The 13,609-nt window shown below is 42.9% G+C and overlaps 1 protein-coding gene across 2 annotated transcripts in view; it reads right to left on the bottom strand.

Moving 5' to 3' along the window:
- Positions 1-13,609, bottom strand: part of LHX6 (LIM homeobox 6) — a 117,365-nt gene that overhangs the window by 64,414 nt on the left and 39,342 nt on the right. The gene's annotated exons all lie outside the window — the stretch shown is intronic.

Here is a 13,609-nt window from a genome sequence, read left to right on the forward strand (position 1 = left end):
TATTTCTGTATTGCTTTCTGGCTATAAAGCTTAGTGACGTGGTGAATACACCTTTTTTTAATGTCACAGTGCAATTTTATGGCCAAGAAAATCAACCTTTAATCCATATGTAAATGATGTTCACCTAGAGCATGGTAAAATTTGCCAGAGCACCCATTTTCTCCAGTAGCCATCAAGTAGCGCTGCCCCCTTACACAGACAAGATAAGATAATCCTTTAATAGTCCCACCATGGGGAAATTCAGTGTGATACAGCATCATGGATGGTACAGTAGTATATAACAAGAGAGAGAACACATACAAGCTCAGGGCAGATAGAGAGATACTAGGATTCATAGCAACTAAAAAAGAAAGAAAAAACTTCAGTATCATTTAGTTCTCTGTGCGAAGTGATGTTGATAATACAGCCCGACAGGTACTGATGTGCAGTGACCACAGCCCAAAAAGGGGGCCCCAGAAGATATTGTGTCTCCCAAGTCATTTACATACAGTTGATTTTCTCAGCAGGAAAATTGTTAGGGAATTGCAAGATGGCAATTCCCCAGTAGCTGCTGGAGAACCCTGGAGGAAGGGGCACAAGAGACAGTGATCCCTAAGCTGAAGCCCCCCACTGTCCCTTCCTCTTGCCAGGACCTATCCTATGTTATAGGGAGCAACTTGGAGACGATCCCTTCCTATATATGTGACACACAAAACGCAGACAAGACAAACAACAACAAAGGGAGGTCAGCTAGCCAGGGTTCGGTAACAGTCGAGCAATGCAGTGCCAAATCGAACTCCAAGAGAATAGTCAGTAGGGAAAGCCAAGGTCAGGATAAGAATACAAGTAAAATAACAGCAAGAGAAAGCCAGCAAGCACGAGGCAATAACAGGCATCAATGTTAATGTGAGCCAAGACAAAATAGGGGAGGATGAACCCGCCCTGGACCTGACAGGAAGGCAGGCTGTCAATCACAGGGCAAGACCAAATTTAACTACTTCATGGACAGAGGCAGACAAGGGCAGAAGACGGGTGTGGTGAAAATTCAATTAAAGAACCAAAAACTCTAAACAAGGAACTAAACTGCACACGCCTCCTGCACCACCGCATGCGAGCAGAGGGTGGCGCAGTGACCTGAACAGGCAGAGATGTTACAAAAATTGCACTTTGACACAGAAATGGTGCATTCAGTACAACACTAATTCTAATTTTGGTGAAATCTGGGGGAAGGGGTCAGACCCTTTATATATTAGTCATGGTGGGTAACATAATATGAAGGGTGAATAAAACAGGACCATAGGGTCAGCAGACCAAAGCACCAGCTCCTCTATTTTTCCATAGTCTGACCCGGACTCCTCCATTAACTCCACTGCAAATGGCTGACATCCATGGTCAGGCAGAAGCAGTAAGGAACCTCAAATTAATTAAAAAGCCAGTAATTGATTCCTATGATAGTAAACATGTATCAAATTAGACATATATTTAATTGTACAATATTGATAATTGTATAATAGAATTTAAAAAAATGAATCATTTTATTGTGAAGCCAGTCTGCAACTTTTTCCCAACTCCAGCCACAATCGTCCACACTCTGGCACCGACTCCACCAGCCTAGAATAAATGCGTATGTTCATTCAATATATTATCCTGCAATGTACGAGGAAGATGAAAAGCCACCATGAAATAAAAGCCAATTTGCTTATCCTAAATCAGAACAAATCTCTGGATCCATGACCAATTTCCATAAATTTAGGTACTAAAATCTGTAATATTATCCCACTCAAGAAAGATATTGAGGCCCCTTTTGAACTTTTCAATGAATTCCTCAAGACAACTTCTTTTGGCAGAGAACTCCATAGTCTGACTGCTCTTACAGATAGGAATCCACTTCTATATTCTATCCTATCCTATCCTACTAATATTATAAATGTGGAAAGTTTGTGTGTTTGGATGTTTGTTCCTCAATCACGCAAAAACGGCTGAATGGATTTGAATGAAATTTGCACATAGATAGATTGTAACCTCGATTAAAACATAGGCTACTTTTTATCCCGGTAAATGACATGGCTTCACGATTGTTATGAATTTATGTTCACATACTATATTACACTGCTCTTATCTCAGCTTAGCTCTCTGTGTAAACACACGCTAACCCTCAGTGTTCTGACATTTGCATATTATCTGATCTGCTTCAGTCACCGATGACAAACTGACATGGGCAAATACCTTTAATCCAAATTGGCAGTTTGCCAATTTTCAACAATCCTAATGCCTGGAAAAGGAAAATCTAATTTGATGCAAACAAGGAGAGCTATGAAGGTAGCCAGAAGTCACAGAGCTCTCCTCAATCGGAGCTGTGGGGGATCATCAACACCAACAACACGATCATTATATGGCATCCCAGCGAGCTGATGACATACCAGAACAATCACGGGCACAGTGCGAGGAACGAGTTCAGCAGCAGGACAGCTTGACAGCTGCTGAAACGCTGGAGCAGGCGGATCATCAATGCCAACAACACACTCATTATATGGCGTACCAGCGAGCTACTGAGATGCCGGAACAATCACAGGCACGATGTGAGGAACAAGGTCAGCAGCAGGATATCTTGCGAGCTGCCAAAATGCCGGTGCAGGCAAACCATCGACGGCAGCAATTTGCTGAATATAAGCGGATGATCAATGCCAACAACACCCAGACGAAGTCACGGGCAGAGGTTATAAAACCTTCTATCCTTGGGATGTAAAGCAGTGGCCTTTGCTCTTGAGGATCCATAAGTCTATACATTGTACAGACAGGTGATTAATTTCAATAGACACCATGTAATCCTTTATCTCTGTTACCACGGGGGGGGGGGGTCCTATCTGCTGGACATCTTGTGACCAACTTATCATCAGGGGCCCTTCTAACGAAGAAGGATTGTCAACATTACGTTGCACGAAAGTCAAGAAATAAAAATTTCAATGTGTGTCTATGGTGCAACATGTGACTAAGATAGTTGCAGAAAATCCAAACACATGTAACTCTCTACCATAGACTTCAATGGAAGCCACAACGAATCATGACTGCGACTTGACTGTTTTTTTGAAGACAGATCACACATGTCGCCTGGTAGTCCTAGCCCAAAGGTTTAATGTCATTTAAAGATATTATATGGTCATTATTTTTCAACCAGCTTTATGCAAATGAATAGTACAGATAATTCTAAGAAACGTTACAATTAGAGATGAGCGAGTAGGTATTTGAAATATTCATACTCAATCGAATACGACTAGCTATTTGCAGTAAATATTTGATTCAGAACCAGCATTGATTGGCCGAATACTATACACTGCTATAAATCAACGCTGTTTCTGCAGCAGGCTCATCCTTGCTAGTCGGAAGAGCTGGCAGCTTGCTGTTACGAGGGAGCTGAATTTTTATCATAGGAATGAATTGACCAGTGTTGATTGGCCAGTGTACAGCATTCGGCCAATCAACACTGGTTTTGCTGGAGGCTCATCTGTGAGGAGGCGGGGTCTAAAATCGGACCACCATGGAGACTGCTGTGGTCCGATTTTAGACTCCGCCTCCTCACAGACAAAAAAGTCAGCTCCCTCGTAACAGCAAGCTGCCAGCTCTCCCGACTAGCAAGGACGAACCTGCTGCAGAACCAGTGTTGATTTGTTGCAGGCTCGTCTTTGCTAGACGGGAGAGCTGGCAGCTTGAGGTTACGAGGGAGCTTACTTTTTATCAGCGCAACTGCAAGCGCTGTGCAGTTAAAGTGCACGGACCCCATAGACTATAATGGGGTCCGTGCGCTTTAACTGCACAGCGCTCCTCCTAAACACTCTCTTCCTGCTATTCGTGGACTTGGTGACTCTCCTTTAGTCAAATAGTGGTCTCCCCTGAAACGAGCATTTTTTCCCATAGACTATAATGCGATTCTATATTCGATCGAGTAGTCAAATATTGAGGCTCTACTCGAAACGAATATTGAATGTGGAATATTTCACTGTTCGCTCATCTCTAGTTACAATACATTACAAAACGTTTCTTTCTGCTCTTGTCCTTGCTACTCCTCAGCTGATAAACTGAGTTTCACAATAAAAGTCCGTGCCCTATCCAACTTGAGACAAACTACTGATCACATGACTCAAATAGAAATCTATGGAGAGGGGAAGGAGTGAATAATAAAAGAGAGAGAAATAGATTATACTAGAGATAAGTGAGAGCCTTTTATTAAAACCAATTCGCTTTATTAAGCCCTTCCCGCCGACGGCATTTTTTTATTTTCATTTTTTGTTTCTGACTCCCCCCCCTCCAAACCCCATTACTTTTTATTTTTCCGCTCTCAGAGCCATATGAAGCTGGAAAAAAATTCTGAATGGGGGGGATTTGAAGAAAAAATGCATTTCTGCAATTTTTTTATGGGATTCGTTTTACGGCGTTCACTGTGCAGCCAAAATGACATGTCACCTGTATTCTGTGTTTCGGTACGATTCCAGGGATACCAAATTTATATGGTTATACTTACATTTTAACCCCTTAACAAAAATCCAAAACTGTGCCAATTTTTTTTTCCCTAAAAGTCGCCATATTCTGACACCCATAACTTTTTTATACTTCCGTGTACGGGGATGAATAGGGCGTCATTTTGCGGCATCAGGTGTACTTTTTAGTTCTACCATTTTGGGGAATTGCTTTTGCTTTGATCACTTTTTATTCAAATTTTTATCAGAGGCAAAACAGTGAAAAAAAAGGCGGTTTGGCACTTTTGATTATTTTTCCCGCTACGGCGTTTACCATACAGGAAAAATATTTTTATAGATTTGTAGAGCGGGAGTTTTCGGACACGGAGATACCTAACATGTATGTGTTTCACAGTATTTAACTACTTTTATATGGGTTCTAGGGAAATGGGGGGGGGGGGTGATTTGAATTTTTAATACTTTTTAATTTTTTTATAATTTGTTAAATTTTTTTGCATTTATTAGACCCCCTAGGGCGTCTGATCACTAATGCAACGCATTACAATGTAAAATTGTCATTTCTTTTGCAGGGTGCTCTATGAAAGCACTGCAGACAGGCCGGGGAGTCCCAGCTGTCATGCCAACGTGACGTCAGCTCTGGAGCTTGCTCCAGGTGCTGGCGATCACTGGCAAAATGGCGGTGCCCATGCGCTGCCAGGAAAATGGCACCTTAATCAGCTTTGACTGATTGGGGGTTAATGCCCCCAATTGGTGCGGGCACTGACTGGGGGCATTAGTGCTGAGTGTCTACTGTTCTGCACTGTACCAGCATCCAGTCACAGCTACCCATTTTTTGGTTTGGAATCTGAGGCGGCCTCCGTGTCAAATTCCGGACCAAAAACCCTGTCTGAACCCGGCCTTATAGAACAGATTTGCCTCTACTTTTTGTGTTCAGTGTATTTCCGCAGGCCTCCACTCACGAGTTCAGAGAGCAGATTATGGGGATAATGTTCCTCCTTAAGGAGAGACCACCTATTAGGTGTGTGGAGACTTATACAGCCATAGTCGCTCCACTGCAAGGGAACATGGGAGGAATATGCAAATCTGTCTCCCAAGATGTAAATAGGGAGACAGTGCCTCTGTTATGCTGCCCTCTATAGGAAGCACCCTGAACATCATGCCCAATTTTCCCAGAAGCCTTTACTGTATAATGTGGGTTTTTTACCAAGTCAATTTCTCAGCTACGGACAACCGTTTCGGTCTGGTTGGACCTCATCAGCTCAGCGTAGAGAGAACTGACTTGGTAGTAGTGAGAGGCTGAGAGACCTTTAAAACACTTTTCAGACCTAGGAGTAGACCACAAGTACCAGTTTTTATTTGCAATGTGAATAAAATGCTAAAATTTCCATCTCCTCATTTTTACTACTGCAACACAGGGCAGGACTACTACTTTATTATATAGGAACCTAATATTTGTCACTATTGCAGAGAACGGTTAGCTATAATAGTGGTTTCCCTGAAATGCATACTAGATGTTGGCCACCAGTTCATCTAAAGGACACTATAGAGTCAGCTGCGCTATATGGGAAGGTTGTGGTTGTAAGTAAAGACTTGACATATTCGAGTGTGTTTACATTGACAAGCCACATCTGTCAGAGCCTGTACGTATCCATTATAAATATACCCTATGTCAACATGGCCAGTGTTAACCCGACAAATTGTCATGGGACATCTCCATCCGAGTGCTAATCTTAGAGGTCACCCTTTGAAATCAGTACAGATGAAAGGAAGTGTTACCTGCCGTGGAGGAGAATGTTTTCCATACTATAATTCTATGGGTCACTATGAGAAGTCTGTGACTGGCCAGATTACGAGACAATCTGACATGTTTACACAAGAGAGGGATGGTAAAACAGAGAATGTTCATCCACAAAAGACGTCAGTGGGGAGTTGTAAAATACAATGGCTCTAGTATGGTGGGAGACGTCATGTTGATCTCCATTGGCACGTTGAAGCGTGTGATATAAAAGGAACAGAATTTAATGCGGATTGTCAAAGTAGAATAACATACAGTAAAAATACCAGGGGCATGAAGTATGGATTCCAGAAAGAGGCCAGGAATGAAAAAAGGAAAGGAAAGATTGGACCGACTATGAGACACACAATGGAGCTCACACAGAGGTGCCACTTGGGTCTAAAGATGCTGAAAGGGAACCTGTGATGTCATGTCTGCTGGCGGCATCGTATAGGGCAGGAGGCGAGAAAACATTCATATCTAGTTTTTGTTAGAAAAGTATGTTATAACTCGTCATATGTTTAAGAGTCCAGTAGGCGGTCCTATTTAGTGATTGAGAGTTATCTCTGTAGCTACACTTCTTCTGGTATTCCAATGGACCAATATGAACCTAGCATATACAAAGTATATCCCTACACGTCTTAATGGTTACAGTTTGATGTCTTGATCGGTTGCCAATGAATACGACAAATGCAGGAACATTCTATAGTCTGGGATTTGTCAGAAACATAACCATGATTTCCTTATGAAGGCGAATTTTGAAGCGGATTCCACATCAAAATCCCTTAGAGATTTTTGTTGAGGATTTTGGCGCTGAATCCGTGTCAGAATCCACATGGAAAAAAAACGCCTCTCCATAGAGTTCTATGGGATCTGCTAGAAGAAAATAATATTCCACCTGCAAAAGCCAATGCAGTCAGTGGGAGGTGGAAAATCCACGTCGCGGATTTGGGAGCAGAGTTGGCAAAAACTACATGGAAAAACCGTTAGCGGTTTTTTCAAGGTCCATACACTGTGCTGGAGGAAAAAAAACATTTCCTAATTCCTGAAGTGGATTTTTTCTTCGCCAAAATCCTTGCCAAAAAACTCCATTACAGGGCCACAATAAGGACATCATGGCTGAGTTTCTAAGGCCCTGTTCACATAGGGCAAGAGGGGGCGGATTTTGGCGCGGAATCCACGTCATAATCCGCCCCCTCACAATGGTGGTCTATGTAGACCGCTAGCGCTCTTTTTTTCCGCTAGAGGCATGTTGCTGCTAGCGTAAAAAAGAAGCGAGCTGCCCTTTCTTCAGGCGGATTCCGCGGCTGATTCAGCCGCGGTGTACGCCTCACGACAGCACCCTACAGACTAGGCACATTCATTTGGGCCTAATCCGGAGCGGATACCCGCAACGGAATATGCACATGCGTAATCACTAGAGATGAGCGAACATTAAAATGTTCGAGGTTCGATATTCGTTTCGAGTAGCCCCTCAATATTCGACTACTCGAATCGAATATCGAACCTTATTATAGTCTATGGGGGGAAAATGCTCGTTTCAGAGGTAGGCAACGTTCGATCAAATTACACTTACCAAGTCCACGAGTGAGGGTCGGGCTAGATCTTCCGAGAAGTCTTCTCCGTGCAGCTTCCCCGCGGCATCTTCTGGCTCTGAATTCACTCTGCCAGGCATCGGGCCTGGGTAGAGCCGACTGCGCATGCCCACACTACAAGTGGACATGCGCAGTCGGCTCTGCCCAGGCCCGATGCCTGGCAGAGTGAATGAAGAGCCGGAAGACGCCGCGGGGAAGCTGCACAGAGAAGACTTCTAAAGGTAGGAGAAGAACCAGCATTGATTGGCCGACTGTATACAGTGGGGCAAAAAAGTATTTAGTCAGTCACCAATAGTGCAAGTTCCACCACTTAAAAAGATGAGAGGCGTCTGTAATTTACATCATAGGTAGACCTCAACTATGAGAGACAAAATGAGAAAACAAATCCAGAAAATCACATTGTCTGATTTTGGAAGAATTTTTTTTCAAATTATGGTGGAAAATAAGTATTTGGTCAGTAACAAAATGTCATCTCAATACTTTCTTATATATCCTTTGTTGGCAATGACAGAGGTCAAACGTTTTCTGTAAGTCTTCACAAGGTTGGCACACACTGTTGTTGGTATGTTGGCCCATTCCTCCATGCAGATCTCCTCTAGAGCAGTGATGTTTTGGGGCTGTCGCTTGGCAACACGGACTTTCAACTCCCTCCAAAGGTTTTCTATAGGGTTGAGATCTGGAGACTGGCTAGGACACTCCAGGACCTTGAAATGCTTCTTACAAAGCCACTCCTTCGTTGCCCTGGCGGTGTGCTTTGGATCATTGTCATGTTGAAAGACCCAGCCACGTTTCATCTTCAATGCCCTTGCTGATGGAAGGAGGTTTGCACTCAAAATCAGTCGTCCTGGCCCCTTTGCAGAGAAACAGTCCCAAAGCATGATGTTTCCACCCCCATGCTTTACAGTAGGTATGGTGTTTGATGGATGCAACTCAGTATTCTTTTTCCTCCAAACAGGAAAAGTTGTGTTTCTACCAAACAGTTCCAGTTTGGTTTCATCAGACCATAGGACATTCTCCCAATACTCTTCTGGATCATCCAAATGCTCTCTAGCAAACTTCAGACGGGCCCGGACATGTACTGGCTTAAGCAGTGGGACACGTCTGGCACTGCAGGATCTGAGTCCCTGGCGGCGTAGTGTGTTACTGATGGTAAGCTTTGTAACATTGGTCCCAGCTCTCTGCAGTTCATTCACTAGGTCCCCCAGCGTGGTTCTGGGATTTTTGCTCACCGTTCTTGTGATCATTTTGACCCCACGGGGTGAGATTTTGCGTGGAGCCCCAGATCGAGGGAGATTATCAGTGGTCTTGTATGTCTTCCATTTTCTAATTATTGCTCCCACAGTTGATTTCTTCAATCCAAGCTGGATGCCTATTACAGATTCAGTCTTCCCAGCCTGGTGCAGGGCTACAATTTTGTTTCTGGTGTCCTTTGACAGCTCTTTGGTCTTCACCATAGTGGAGTTTGGAGTCTGACTGTTTGAGGGTGTGCACAGGTGTCTTTTTATACTGATAACAAGTTTAAGCAGGTGCCATTACTACAGGTAATGAGTGGAGGAAAGAGGAGACTCTTAAAGAAGAAGTTACAGGTCTCTGAGAGCCAGAAATCTTGATTGTTTGTAGGTGACCAAATACTTATTTTCCACCATAATTTGAAAAAAAATTCTTCCAAAATCAGACAATGTGATTTTCTGGATTTGTTTTCTCATTTTGTCTCTCATAGTTGAGGACTACCTATGATGTAAATTACAGACGCCTCTCATCTTTTTAAGTGGTGGAACTTGCACTATTGGTGACTGACTAAATACTTTTTTGCCCCACTGTAGCATTCGGCCAATCAATGCTGGTTCTGCATCAAACTTTTACATTCGAACAGTGAGTGGTACTCGATCGAGTACGAGTATTTCGAATACCGTAGTATTCGATCGAATACCTACTCGAACGAGTACTACTCGCTCATCTCTAGTAATCACGTGTGGACTAGCCCTTAGAAGAGTCAAACCATAGAAAGTTCCTCTATTCGTGGTTGTATCCTTTTTTAGTCAAAAGCCTGCTACCGCTAAGATGGTGAGAAAAATCTTTAAAACTGCAAAATTTTTAATTTGCAAAAAAAAGTTTCCCAATTGTCTTAAAATGTAAATGTTCATGAGAAAATCCCCTTAATTTCAAGAAGTGTTTTGGGGGTGAAAAAAAAAAATAACCATCTGGTATAAAAAAAAAAAAAAAAAAAAAAAAAAAAAAAAGTGAATATAATAAATAAATAATATAATAAATCTGAATCCTACAAGAATACATTGCAAATTATACCATATATTTATTTAATAAAAAGTCTGTAAAATATTTGCTCGGTAACCTAAGTGGAGAACACTTGTTTCCTTGAAGAATAACTGAAAAAGAAAACAGCAAACTATGTCCATATGGGTTATGGCCAGTAATGGAAAATAAACTCTACTTGTATCGAGAGAACACATCCCTTTTAAGTGACTGCCAGTCACCGAGAGGGGTTGAAGGTCACCTGTCATTTCATCATGCCTGCTTTACCCTCGCTCTGTTTCCTCTTTTGCAGCAATTATCAGAATAAGTCATAACATGAGTCATATGTGTAGTGAGAAAGTCCAAAAATGTTTTTGATTTTGGTTTAAAGAATGATCAAAAGTACACAAAGGGAAGAAAAAAAGTCCATACAATAGCCAAGTAAGCGAAGGACTGTGTGTCCTTCTGGAGATCTCGCAACAATCTTACTCTCAGCAGAGATGTTTTCTAACCGATTTTTATTAAGGAAACGCTCTTGGCCTGGCTGATGGTATAGAACAATATCTTGCGCACAAAGTATTAACCACTTCACCGCCACATCACCAAAAAATACCAACTGTTTTGTATCCATAGTTTCTATGAAGACCACTTTGTTTCCAAGGTAACAGACTACAAACAAACTCTACGTGGCCTTTCAATTTGGTCAGTGGTGTAACTAGGAATGGGCCCCGTGCCGAACTTTTGACGCCGAAGACCCCGACCAAGACGCCCCCGCATTCCAGCACACAGTATTATTGCCCCATAGTGGTCCCTGCACACAGAATTGTTGCCCCAGTAGTGGCTCCTACACACAGTATTATGCTCCATTGTGGACACCCATGTACAATTATTATACGCTGAGGTCTTTTCAGAGCCCAGATTATAATAATCAGAAACCCAGGGGACGATAAAAATATAAAAAACCACTGTTACCTACCTATCCCTGCGCTCCCTGCTGATGTCAGCCATCTTAAATGATGTACGGGATGTCACGTGACCCAGGACTGCGTCACGACACATAAGGACGCAAGCCCCGGTATCATGACATCAGGGACGTCACTTAAGTAGGCCTGAAGTTTGCCTGGAGCTCGGAGACGAAAGTAACGCTGTTTTTTTGTTCTCTTACCTCCCCTAGGCCTCCCATTATTATACTCGGGGGTCTGAAAAGACCCCCGAGTATAATAATAGTGTTTGTGGGGTCCGCGGCCTTACTTACCGATCCCCCATTCCTGTTCACAGCGGACTTCGCAGAAGAAGTAGCGCAGGCAGCTGTAAGTAAATAGGGCCCGTTACCGGCTGGAGTCACTCCACCAGGTAATGACCTATTAAAACAAAAAAAATCGGTACTATTCCGTTATCGGGCCAGCAGCAGCGCAGTTCAGCAGCAGCTTTCGGGACAGCAGTTCAGCAGCGGGAATTACAATGACATCCGAGGACTGCTGGCCCGATGCTTGTGCCCAGTAACCAGTACATCGATGACCCCCCTCCCCCATCCTTCTCCTCCTGCCAGTGCTGCCCCCCAGCTCTCCTTACATCTTCCCCGTACCCTCTCCCCGCCACACGACTAGGCCTCACCTCAGCGCTAGTACCGAGACCGAAAGGAAAGACACCGGGGCTCAATCCAGGCCCTGACAAGAAACACGCCGACTATAGGAACGGTGAGCTACAGCGAGCCGGAGGGACAAACTTTCTGCAGCGTCCGGCGGCTATCTAGTAGCATTCATTGCTCAAGATTTACGGTGAGGCCTATTACAGGGAGAGGGTACGGGGCAGATGTAAGAAGAGCTGGGGGGCAGCACTGGAAGGAAGAGGAGGATGAGGGCATCGATCGATGTACTGCCTACTACACACAAGCACGGCCTCTATCATCGGGCCAGCATCGGCTTAGTCATGTGGCGGGGAGAGGGTACGGGGTAGATGTAAGGAGAGCTGGGGGGCAGCACTGGAAGGAGGAGGAGATGGAGGGGGGGTCATTGATGTACTGGCTACTGGGCACAAGCATCGGGCCAGCAGTCCTCGGATGTCATTGTAATTCCCGCTGCTGAACTGAACTGCTGTCCCGAAAGCTGGTGCTGAAATGCGCTGCTGCTGGCCCGATAACGGAATAGTACCAAAAAATCTGCAGCGGCAGTGGTGCTACCCCGTTAATTATGCAAATATTCTGTAGCTTAACTAGAGCTAGAGAACAGATGGAAGAGGGTACTGACTCGCAGGGGGTTGGACCCGATGGCCCTTGAGGTCCCTTCCAACTCTACCATAAGAATAAGAATAAGACTACAGGATTGGAGGGGGCACACTGGAGGAATTATAAATTGAAGGGGCATTAGACGTGTGCTTACTTATCACAGTGTGGATATCATGCCTGAAAGTACTGATCACAAGCCACTGATCAGTACTAGCCAGTAGCTGCTCACCCCACAAAGTGCCTGACACATGCTTCGGCTAGGTTCACATTAGTGCTGGGATCTCGGTTGATCAGGTCTACTGGGGAATCCGAATAATAACACTACTCCAATAACACTACTGTCACCACACTGCCATCCGAACAGTCTCTCCCCTCACCTTCTGTCTGTATGCCTCTTCCCTCACTGATTGTAAGCTCTTGTGGGCAGGGCCCTCTACCCCACCGTGCCAGTCGGTCATTGTTAGTATTATAGTTGTTTGTATATTTTGTGTACTGTATGTAAACCTTCAAATGTAAAGCACCATGGAAATAATATAATAATGTACAGCACCATGGAAATAATATAATAATGTACAGCACCATGGAATCAATATAATAATGTACAGCACCATGGAATTAATATAATAATGTACAGCACCATGGAAATAATATAATAATGTACAGCACCATGGGATTAAGATAATAATGTACATCACCATGGGATTAATATAATAATGTACAGCACCATGGAATTAATATAATAATGTACTGCACCATGGGATTAATATAATAATGTACAGCACCATGGAAATAATATAATAATATACAGCACCATGGACGCACTAGAATAATGTATAGCACCATGGAATTAACATAATAATATACAGCACCATGGAATTAATATAATAATGTATAGCTTTATGGAAATAATAATAATAATAATAATAATAATAATAATAATAATAATGTACAGCACCATGGAATTAATATAATAATGTACAGCACCATGGAAGTAATATAATAATGTACAGCACCATGGAATGAATATAATAATGTACAACACCATGGAATGAATATAATAATGTACAGCACCATGGAATGAATATAATAATGTACAAGCACCATGGAATGAATATAATAATGTACTGCACCATGGGATTAATATAATAATGTACAGCACCATGGAAATAATATAATAATATACAGCACCATGGAAGCACTAGAATAATGTATAGCACCATGGAATTAACATAATAATATACAGCACCATGGAATTAATATAATAATGTATAGCTTTATGGAAATAATAATAATAATAATAATAATAATAATAATA

This window comes from Leptodactylus fuscus, chromosome 11 (assembly GCF_031893055.1).
Source record: "Leptodactylus fuscus isolate aLepFus1 chromosome 11, aLepFus1.hap2, whole genome shotgun sequence".
Taxonomy (NCBI): domain Eukaryota; kingdom Metazoa; phylum Chordata; class Amphibia; order Anura; family Leptodactylidae; genus Leptodactylus; species Leptodactylus fuscus.